At 38.6% G+C, this 12,062-nt stretch overlaps 1 long non-coding RNA gene across 1 annotated transcript; it reads left to right on the plus strand.

Moving 5' to 3' along the window:
- Nucleotides 1-6,563: 6,563 nt before the first annotated feature.
- LOC119699901 lies at nt 6,564-10,107 on the plus strand. The gene is made up of 4 exons (XR_005256582.1): nt 6,564-6,629; nt 7,334-7,447; nt 9,105-9,155; nt 9,891-10,107. It is a non-coding gene; the product is annotated as an uncharacterized LOC119699901 (long non-coding RNA).
- The last annotated feature ends 1,955 nt before the right edge of the window (nt 10,108-12,062 follow it).

Genomic DNA, 12,062 nt, shown 5'->3' on the forward strand with positions numbered 1-12,062 from the left:
CTTGTCAAAGAAGTTTTAATTTTGAATCTTTCAGTATTCCAGTATTAAACCTGATGAGTTTGATTCCAAGTGTAAGTAAGTTCTTTCATCCCGTGAGTCATTCAGCTTCTCTCTGGATGAGAGTTTTACTGATTCAAAGTTTTCTGTTTCATAAACAAGCTCATCATTTTTCTGTGGAAAATCATCACCTTACAAATGGATCTTGCAAGGACTCTCTGCCAGCTGACTAGTATCCCGCTCCCAAAAAAATTACAATGGTTTAGGCAATATTTTTTTTTTTCAATCCATTAAGTTAACTTAGAAGAAAACCCTTACAATCTAAATCAGTGGAAATTTAATGGAAGTCTGTGAATTTAGCTGGAAAGTATTTTTCTAAGCATTTGGCAGATTAAATTTCTCAATATCAACAAACCTCTAATGTCACTTAAGTCCTGGAAATAGGGTTTATTTGTCTTATGGATGAATAAAGCTCCCTCCCAAGCACTGGATTCCATTCTTTGTGAAAGTGGTGTCTTATGCAGCACTGAGTGGATAACAAGGCATGCATTTAATACATAAAAATCAGAGTCATGAGACATTGAACGTTAATTATAATGTAGCAGAGTTTAAGGGTCAGGATTAGCAGGCTAAGATTACTTGTCAGTTGGAGTAAAAAGACAGTGAAGAAGAGGTCTATCACAGTAAGGTAATAAGAGAGAGCATTAAAAGGATATTTGCGAAGACTATTTGTTTTGTTTCAGGTTTGTTTTGTTCCTGGGGGGCTTTGGGTGGTTTTTTGTTTGTTGGGCTTGTGGGTTTTTTAAAGGAAAAATCTGCATTTGAAAATTGGTCCCAAGTATCCAAAAATTGGAGGAAGTTATTTGATTTTTGAACTTTAAACTTTGTGTTCTTGAAATCAAAAGCTTTAACTTTGTATACTTTTCTTTTCCTGGCATTGGTGAAGCACACTTTCCCTCTCATATTATTTCCATTCCAGCCTTGTGCTATGAAAGGAATAAAACTTATGGAAAGAACATAGTGCCTTGATTGTCTCTACATACTACATAAATTTAAAAAAACTAAACAAGCTGAGCAGCATTTGGGACTAGATACATATTAAATAAAAGTTAAATTGAGAAACAGGCTGTACCAACTATAGACAGAAGTGACATTTCATTTTCAGATACATTCCACTTCCATGTCACTTCAGCAGCATTTATCACATCAATTGCTAAAAATTAGATTTGGCTGGCAAAGAAAAAGGTACAGAAGAAAGGTATTTGTCTTGGCTTATCCAGAAGGTTTCAGCTGTTTGTATTTAGGGAGTAGAACTATTTAACATGGGCCTGGTCCTCAAGACTGTCCTCAGTTTCATATTCACTCCCTACTCTGGAAAACTTTCCAGCTGATTCCAGTGGATATTTTGCCGAGGTTTAAATTTAACTGAGAGCTTGTGCAGAAAACTATTCTGCACATGATTACTGCTGGTAATCAACCTCCTTAAAGTCAATGAGAATGTTTACTTGTATTGTCTTATATGTTCTTTGTAACCTTAACCAAAATTTTTTACCATGAGGTCAAGAACCTTTGGTAATTGATGAAAGAAGAAAAAAATGTATCCTTTAGAAAACTTCACAGACAATTAACAATCTTACAAAAAAAAGAAAGAAGTTTTTTTTTTTTTTTCCTTCACCCTCAAAACAAATAAAATAAACTGGCTATAGACTGGCTGCTTAAAATAGCTGACACGGTGTCCTTGAGACAAGACCAATGAAAGCCTTAAAAAAAAAACCTCCCTTGCATATGTGAGACATGCAGAATTTCTGGGATTTGTTGCAATTTTGTCCAACTGTTCTCTAAACTGCACATATGCTGCTATTCCTATTCCTAGTCTTTGTGGTTAGGCTGCCACTCGCCAAGTTTCCAAAATAAAATCTGAAGTTCCTACAACAGACAGAAGTGTCCGGTAACAGGGTCCGGTACAGTTAGAGATTAGACTAGTGGGTAAATAAAATAATACATCACTTATTAGTTACAGGCTGGGGGAAGCCAAGCCCAGGAGGTGGGGAGGATCAGCCCATGGCTGCCAGACACCGCTAAGCCGGCACAGAGCGCTAAGTAGGGCAGCAGCAACTGAAATCAAAGGTTCACAAATTGGCAGGACACATTCTTTTGTTGCACAGTCACTGGTATTTGAAGGGTGAAATCCAAGCTGTGCTGAAGTCACCAGGAAAAGTTTCTGTGAGCCAGGACATCACCTTAATGGAAAGTAATTAACCTCGCTATTCCTGCCAAGAGTTTGGGTCTGTGGGCACCAACCATTAAGCCCTGAAACTTGTCTGTGCTACAAGGGCAGTCATTGCAAAAATGTGCAGAGCATGGCAAGAAGAAAGGTTGCCCAGGCGAGGTTTGCACACTGTGGTGGTTGCATGATTATACAGAAGAGTGTCTCCTTTTCCAAGCCAATATCAGTGATAATCACCAGTGATGTGAAAAGAGATGATGAAAAATTATAAGAGAGCATTTCAAATTCACTTTTGGCAGCAGGCAAAACTCGCAGCTTCCAATAGCTCTGTCTGAAGTATGGAAAGCAGCCCAACTCAGTGCCCTGGGATCTGAGAATGGGCTTAAACTTGTGTCCATATTTTAGGCACCAAATTTCTCCTCTGGTGAAAAAAAACCAGTAAAAGCTAACTATCATATTGAACATTATGTTTATTTCAAGATCATGTTTCTCTTTGTTAGGACAGGAGACCTTTCAACCTTCACACACATAAACCGGAGGTTTACTGGAATTGCTCCCACAGCGTCCACTGACAAAGATAACACTGATAATTCCTATGCACCATTACTTTATACTGAGTCAGGCTCGATTAACTGAATTTGGTAAGGAAATCCAGTCAGTGAGGAAGAGGTCTTGACTCATTACCATGGGAAAGACCAAAACTGAGCTGATTAAAAACAGTAAATGTTCTAAAGCATGAAATAAGATGTTTTCTCCTCTGTCACTGAGTAAGATCTTCCAAAGGAGTGAAGTCTTGGTCTGGATGGAGGGATAGCAGAGGCATTTTGGAAATATGGCAGTTTTTATTTCCAGCTTTACAGAAAATATTGTCCCTTCCTGTCAGATGAGCATCTGGCCATGGTGAGCCAAATCACTGTTGATTACCATAATTTACTGTCTCTAGAACTGGATGTGAACATCACACATTTCCAGCTTCCAGAAAATGCCCTTTCTCCCAGCAAAGACCACCACATCTCCACCAGGCCCACATTCCACTGGCATTCATCCAGCTTCCTCATGTCAGTGGGGCTATGCAGTGTTGCATTTCAGTGCAACCATCAGGCTGGTGTTTATCTTAGAAACACACTCTGCTCAAGGGCACTATGAAACCTGAACTCCTGTGATACATACTGGATCTCAAAACCTGGGAGAAAGTACATAGAAACACTACAGAAAGCATTTCTAACTCATTGAAATCACTTCTCAAAGAAGGTCACAGACATCTCTGGCCACTCAGAGGAGACGACAAAACTTCCCCCTCCTCCCCTCACTCCTTTACCACCAGAAAAGTAAACAATAACCAAAGTAAACTTAAAAAAATTTAAAATGATTACCAACTTTAAAAGACAATCATTACAGAAAAACTAAAAATCCATCCCAAACACCAAGTCTCTGCTAAAAAGAATTTTAACTCTGAAAACGCTCCTGTATGAAAAGTTTAAAGACTGCAGTAGGGGTTTTGTCAGTATGGCAGACAGGATGTAAGTGTGTATTAGCACAGAGAGCAGATACTCATTACAGTGGCGGCTTGGGTATGGTTCTGGTTTTGCAATCACAGTTACTGTTGTGAAAGCAGACTTCTTTGGGCCCTGTATTAGGATGACAAATAATGCTCTCCAAAGTCAGTAATGTCTAGGACCATACAGAAATCCTGAAACTCATATCATCAGCATTATAATGACTGTGTTTAACTCTTAAAGTTCCCCTTAGTTCAGACAAATACCCTAAAAATTTTTCTCTCTGAAGGGAACTTGTGAAAGCGTTTTTATTCTTGTTCAGAAAGTGTTCTGATGTTAGGATTCAGTGATTAGAAGCAATAAACATTCATAACAGACTTTTTCTGGTACAATAACTACAGATTATACAGGACATAGTCAAGTGAACATTACTGAAATTGGCCTGATATTAGATACCCAGAGCATGTTTTCAGACTTGTTGGTTCTGATTGCAAATGAGCTTGTATTCCATTTTAACTACAGTTCATTTCCAAGGAGCAATTTCTACTGTTTTAAAACCAGTCTGTACATGTTGTTCCTAAAGGCAAATTAAGAACATTTAAAGATGGGAAGCAGCATTGTGCGTATTTCCAGGGAAAACAGCCATTGCAGCAGAAAATCGTGCCTGGTAGTAAATAACTGACCATAAGCAGCCTGGCAGCAGAGATGTTACATGGCATGGTGATGTATCTCCAAAAGATTTACCTGACTGATAAAAATTTACTAATAATTTTATTTTCCTTTGGCTTTACAGGCAGTTTCAGAGAGTGTAAATCTTTCTTGGACTGAAAAAAACTTTAAAAAATCAATGAAGTCGAGAAGGGCTTTTAATAATGAATCAGTGTATAGTCCATGTATTTTCACACGTCTTTGAGATAAAAAAAAATATTTTAAAACTCCTTTGTGTTTCTGCATGAGCAGAATTATTTGTTGGGTTACTCACACGAGGCTTGCAGCATCCCAGTTCCACCTGTTTTATAACTTACTGTCACTTCTTTTATCCATAACAAGGGTGCAACGCCTACCTGAGACCTGATCTGCTCCACTCTGCCTTTGATGTTCCTCACTCTGCACCAGGGGTCACGGTGCTGGCAGACATGCCATGGGGTTTGAATGATTTAAAGCAACAGGTGAAAGTCTTTAAATGAGTGTATTTACCAGCACCTTTCAAGGACTCTGTATCAGCTATGCTTGATCGTATTCCATGAGCGTTCTCAGATGCACTTTCCTTTGTGTTGCTGTTTAGTGGCACGGTCACATTTCATGTAAGTTTGCTATTCTGTGAATATCACATGTTCATCTTGTAAAGCTGGACTGGTGTGGATGGTTAATCTCCCGGGCTTTCATCACTCAATATGGGACAGATGCACTTCAGTGTTAAGCAAACTATTAATATTTCCTACATTTCCCATGAAAATACTTCTGCCTGCATCTCATCCACTTACACTTTCTGGCTTTAACGTTCACTTCTACTGCCTCCTCTTACTGCAAGAGTCTGAAGTCTCCTATGCCCTAAACAATTTGCTGGTTTACCTAGCTTCCTTCAAATCTTTTTCTTTAAAAACGCTTCTAGAGCTACATTATCCCACAAAGCTTTGACGGCTCATCACCCCCTGAGGCACGGCATGACCTTTAGCTAGAATTCCAGCACTGAGCTATGATCAGATGCTCTTATTTTACACAACTGCAAATTAGAAGAATCCCTACTCTTATCTTCAAATGCTTCCCAAGATGTTACATTTGCATGACAGATGTGAAGACTGCAGACTTAACTGTGAAAAAAAAAATAAATCAAACAAATCAAATGCAAAAACTACAAACTCTCCTAATGCAAGGAAAAAGATACTGAGGACTATAAAGTGGAAAGAATGTCATTAGAGGTCATCTGAAAGTATTGCTCTGTCCACTAAAATAACAGACACAAAAGCAACTACACCCCTGATCTCAGGCTTTCTGTACAGAAAATTTCAGTATTCAGCAAGGAAATAAAAATTTTTCCTTTCTTTCTTGCTCTGCTTTCATTTATCTCATAGCAATATAAATGTGCTTATCATGCAAAGTAAGGACTAAACAAAAATTATTCCCCGATCAGAGAATTATTTCCAGTCAGTCAGGATTTTCTTGCTAGACAACATGATATTTACTGTACATAGAACAGCAAGATTGGCTCCTAATGCTATTAATAGAAGCAATGCTGATAAAAGGTTGGAGAACAGATCAGAAACTAGGAAAAATCTGTTTTATTCCACGCTACGCCACTGTTTAGTCATAATGCTGACCAGAATATTACACAACTCAATGGCTTCTCCCACTACAATGTGTTTCTAGTATGTAGCTCTAATGCTGTAAATAATTCTTTAGCAGTTCCAGTAGCCTCAAAGAAAACGATGAAGGGATCACTCAAATGTGTCCTTGAGTTCCTGGCAGCATCCTGTAGCACATCAAGAACAATGTTTTCAGGAGTTTAAATATAGGTGAATTATATTTAAAGATTTTTAATAAAAAAAATAAAATTAAAAGCTGCAGAATTTAAACACGCACTCCTGGCTTCAGACTCCATTTGCAGATTGATAATGATCAGCACCTATAAATCCTCATGGGCAGTGAAATGCTGGAAGGGAAAGAGAATGTTTTCAACAATAGCTGATGTCTGCATCAGCAACAAAAACAGTCTCTGAGCACTGGCATCAAGGAGCATTTGATGTGAACAAAGTGACATCTTGTTTCATCAAAGGTTAATGAGTACAGCAGCTCTGTCAGCAATACATTAAGACAGCAGTGTCACTGCTCGTCATACTTGGTGAGTTCAAGGCAGGCTGCAAGCATCACCATTCGTGGATTTGTCGGGGTTTCTGTTCTCTCCCGGTTCAGTAAGTTTAATGTGACAAGTTAGAATTTCTCCATAAGCAACTCTTCATGCTGTTTTTCTGTAGAGCAAAAGTGTTTTTGTAAGCCTGGTACTTGTGCTGACTGGAAAACTAGAGGCTTTTCTCAGTAAATTTAGTTAAACTAGAAAGCATTAGAGAAGATGTAATAAAATGTTATCAACCTTTTCTTGTATTTTACAGTTTTCTGATAAAAAGCTTTTGATGGATTTTATTTTTTGAAAATGTAATATTGCTGAGTTAAAGTCTTTCTTTCCAAGCAAATATATTTGTGTAGAACTTAAAGCTTGGATATTTATCCACAACTGTCCATGAAAATGAATGGAAAAGCATATATATCAGCATTAATGGGGAGACAAAATAACCAAGCAGCAATGAATTGCTGTATAGCCAAATTTCAGCACTATGCACAAATTCAGCTGCTAGATCCAGTGTCACTGGGCAGTGCTCAAAGATATTACAACTGACTTCTGGGCTGGTGGTGATTTCTGTCAGTATCTCAGGAAATTATTATGGGGCTAAACAAGCACCTGACTACAGGGAAGATTAAATAAGAGTGCATGCATGAGTGAGAGTTTGGGACCTTTGATGCAATAGCACTTGTTGAATTCTGTCGTCCAAGCTCACAACAAACAGCAACTTGTTCCCCTGATGGATAATGTTTTTCTCTAATACTAATATTTCTCTAGCTGTGGACATGACATGGATGCTGCCTCTTCACCTCATATGCCATCATCTTCTAGTATCCATGACTGAGGAGAAGCATGAGAAGCTTCTTTCTGCCTGGGAGCTGCCCAGATGAGGTAAAAGTGTTCATAGCCTTTAGCAAGGCAGCAGTGCTATGTAGTGTTTATTATGCTACCATGCTATGAGTTGTGCGCATGATGCTGCTGAAAGTGCTTCTGAATCCCAATGCTATTGGCAAGTTGGGGCTATTTTCAAAGGCTTTGGCTGTCCCTCCTCTGAGGGCTGAATGACTCATTTAGGACAGTATCTCTATTAGCAACTTTGCTTTGAATAAGACAAACTTTCAGCTCTGTCAGTCTCCAGCTAGACAAACCTTAACAGCTCAGTGCACAAAGGTCTTGTTTACGTCACTGCATATCTGTGTTTCACAAGACAACCTGTACTTTATGGAACAATCATAGAAAGGTGGTTTAAATGGAGCTCAGGAGGCCTTGCAGTTATCAGGTATTCTTATGTAATTCCTGACAGACACTTGCACAATCTTGTTCTAAAAACCAGTTTTTGAAATAGAGGTTGTAGGGGTCCCACCCAACCCATTCAACCTTTTCCTTAGAAAGGTTCCCTCTCTCCCATAAAATATCTACCTTACCTCTTTCTTGGTGCTAAGGCTTGATTTCATCACTGTGAACAAGTAAGTCAGACTATAGCTCTCCTTCCTGCTGCCCTTTCTAAAGCTAACCAGATATTCTTTTGTCTTCTCTGGATAGCTCCATGCTGCACAGAACCGGGAGTCCTATACATAACTTTTCCTATTTCCTCTGTAGAAAGCTGTAGCAGCTTTCCTGAATCAGATTATCCAGTGATGAGGATTTTAATTTGTGCCTCACCTGTTCTATTCATGCCCAAAGCAGTCCCATCTGTGTTGTAAATCTTATTCTTTCACTTTTTGGCTAGAATTCCATCCCATTTGCTAAGGATAAAGATAGCTTCAAGTTTGGAGATATTCTTTTGGCAAGTCCATTCTATGGTTTTCAAAGCAGAGGGAATGAAGGCAGGCATGATTTTTACCCTGGTTTCCTAAGGATAAGAGACCTACACAATCATGCTACACAACACTTACTGCCCACCCAGCCCACCCCCATAACAACTTCTGATCCTTTAGGTCATGTCAGCCTGATTTGACTGGAATGAATAGTTCAAAGACTGAGTTTCTGCAAGACTTGAAGGGAAGGAGAAGAAAGAAAAAAAGGGGCAACCAACCGAGGACAAGAGTATGAAACAGAATAAGCAGACAACATATCAGATATTCAGATTCCTTTTAGGAGAGACACTTAAAAAACCCCTGTTTTTCAGGACAAGCTTGCCTTGAAGAGCTGGAGTAGCCTAGAGTACATATTGGGCTTCCCAGTTCCAAAACTCCTGAATCCATTTGCACTAACATGGAAAATAAGTTTGAAAATAAGACATTAAATTCTCTGTGAATAGGGTTATTATTTCTGCGAAGCACCTTTCATCAACAGATCTGACAGCATGTGACAAAAGGAGGCCTTGAGCATTATCTCTGGCTCATGAAGAACGGAAAGGTGATGCAAGTTGCCTGAGGTCACTAGATCAATGGAGAACCCAGGTGCCCCTGGAGCAGTTTTCCATAGGGCTTCAGGAACATCTCAAATAGAATCTGGTTACTTGTATTTTGCTACCCTATTTTTCCCTCTGTAGACTTTATACTCACATGAGAGAGTGGTCTAAGTTACTTTTATTTTTACCTGGCAGACACAAACCAACAGAAAATAGCACATCTCAGATTTTGACAACTGCATTCAAGTGAGTATCCAAATGTTGAAGCATTCCAACAAGGATAGTTACTTTTGAAAATTAAGTTATCACTGTATGAATTAAGCAAGGTAGTTCCAAAATCATCTCCACCCCTAGATGATTGAGGGCAGAAACTCTTGCTGAATTCTGGGTTGGGTTTACTATGCTTGTCCAGAGATGTACTATTTGCTTCCACATAAAAATCATGTAATCCTTGTGTCCTCTTAATCTCAACATGTGATTTGCTTACCATTAGATATAGTCTAAGATATTATGTAGGCTTAACAGTTGTATTCAGCTATCCTAAATTATTCTGTTCCATAATCAATATCCATCCACAAGTAGTTTCTAAAAATCATTCTGTCTGAAGGAATGTCATACGGAGAATGAAATTTCATGCGGGATCCGTGAAATTTTATCATACTCATTTTATCAGAACGTCTTTTATTACTCCAGAAAAATCTATTCAGTATCAGTGATTGAGAATAAAACACAAAACAGTGTCCCCCTGCTAAATATTAGCCACAAAGAATGATTCATTGGAAATAAGCCTTCCAATTGCAATTCCATCTAAATAACTAAATAAATGAATTGCTAAAAGCACTGAATCCCAATGACGTCTCTAAGATGGAAGGGGAAAAAAGCTAGCTCTTACCATATAACTGCATTTAAAATTAAATTATCCAGCAGCCTCCCTTATCCATTATAAGTGGTCCTTCTCATATCTTCACTTCAACTATGCAGATTTGAAGAACCTTAAAATGGTAGAAGATGGCCATTGAGGAGAGTTGATAATGGTAAGTGGTACTTGAGTTTTAAATCTAGTTAGAGATACTGTATTCTGGCCATATCAAGATCTTGGCACGCAGGTGCCAAGTTGGTGCCAATGTTGGGATTACTGCCCTGAGCCCCAGTGAAGTAGGCAGCCCTTCTCTCCAAGACAGGCATTCACCTCTGTCACCAGCAGGCCGAGCAGGCCAAGCAGAATTCTAACTGAGATGCTGCATTACAGCTATTCCAAATATATTTTATGCTTATACATGTATCTACTTCTGCTTGGATGTTTTCATTTGAATTTTCTTTTCTTCATTGTAGTTTTGGTTATTGTTTCACTAAGATACTTTAGCAAATGTGTAATTTTCATCATGTAGGTAACAGAGCCATCTTGTACAAAGCAGGGCTTCTACAACACAGTCTTTTTCCACCTGACATGCAAAAAGGACTTAAACATGTTTATGCCTTGTGTTGAACTGGAAACATTGCTCTAGTGACAGAAACAGGGCTACTGGCAGCAGTAACCATCCCAATACTGCTGCGCCACTGGAACTCACACCTGATCTTGAAAAGTCTTTATATTCAACTCCTGTGCCCTTTACTAAGGGCATCACTAGTAGTTTTGAAAAGGACACTTCTCTTTTTGAATCTTCTTCAATTCCCTATCACACATAGCTTTTAAACCAGTACCCACACGCAGTGTTAAAACTGGGACAAATACAGGAGAAAAAAAAGGAGAAAAAATAAGGTTTGTTTTCTGTCAGAAGAATCTCTACTGTTATGTGGTGCCTCCACATTAAGGACATTAAGGACAAAGACAATTAAGGACAAAGACTTGGACCAGAACAATGTTCTGAAAATGACAGCGCATAAGAAAAGTCTGCATTGATACGTAGTATACAGAAATGTTCAGATTTCAATAAAGAACATACACTGTTAATTAGGTTTGAGTTGAAAATAATATCAAACACTCCGTGGGGATTAGAACAAAGACTGTGAGCATGCACTTACACTGAGGGTGATTTTAGTCAGCTTTTTTGTGGGTTAAAATTAATGAAAGGAGAGAAAGAGCCAACGGAATATGAATAGAAATGAAATTATTTAATTAACCAAAGCGATTTTTAGATATATAATCAGTTTCAGAGCCCAACACCACTTTCAATAGTTGTTTAAAACACTACTTGGTATGTTAAGGATTATGTGCATGCTTGAATGAAAGTAGGGATTTGGGACTTGGATTATTTCTTTGATCATTTAGGGTATGGCATCACTGCCCCATGTGTGCATTTCTAATGTGATGGCCCAGTGGGTAAAGTAGGTCATGTACCTGTGTGGCAGCCACAGCCTTCACGCACAGAAGAGAACTGCAGGGCTGAAGGGACCAATCTGCAGGTTTGTTTAAGTGAGGGACTCCCAGGCTGGGAACTGTTACAACTCAAATAATCTGTCTCAATCAAGCACAGAGACATTGTTACTAAACACTGGGTTTCACAATTTTCCAAACCTGCGCTTCAAACGCACACAAGGGATAGTCTTCACATTTTATTTGCAGGCTTGGTTGCCACTCTAGAAATCATCTGCTGTCAGAGGATGAGCACAGTTGATGTCTAAAAAGAAGTGCACAAGATACACAAGTACTTTTCTCAAATTTTGCCTGCTTTCACAGTGTGAAAATGTCAAAATCAGTTTGAAATTCAACTGACCCATGGATAATATAAAAATTCACAAAACTATAAGGTAAAAGCATACTACATAAACCCACAGCATCAAATCATCCACTAACATAAATGCACAACATAACTCATTTCTTTTCTAGTTTCTGCACATTTTCTACTTATTTGTGTAATGGAGGCTTTCTTTATTAAATGAACACTGATTTGAAACATGTAATCCAAGATTTTACTTCGAAAACCAATCAACATGTAGGCAGCTACACTGTTATCTTCTCTGTGAACTCCCTTCCAGATTTTCGTACGCTGGAAAGATTATATCACCATGTAATGAGCTACATACACATCCATGCTATCTGACAACACTAGCCTATACACACACACACCCCTAAAATAATAAGTAACTGTGTGTTCAGATATCTCAGCCTGTCTTCCTGGCAATAACTCAACCAGTCTTTCCACTAGGAGCCCT

The sequence above is a fragment of the Motacilla alba genome, chromosome 3 (assembly GCF_015832195.1).
Source record: "Motacilla alba alba isolate MOTALB_02 chromosome 3, Motacilla_alba_V1.0_pri, whole genome shotgun sequence".
NCBI classification, from domain to species: Eukaryota; Metazoa; Chordata; class Aves; order Passeriformes; family Motacillidae; genus Motacilla; species Motacilla alba.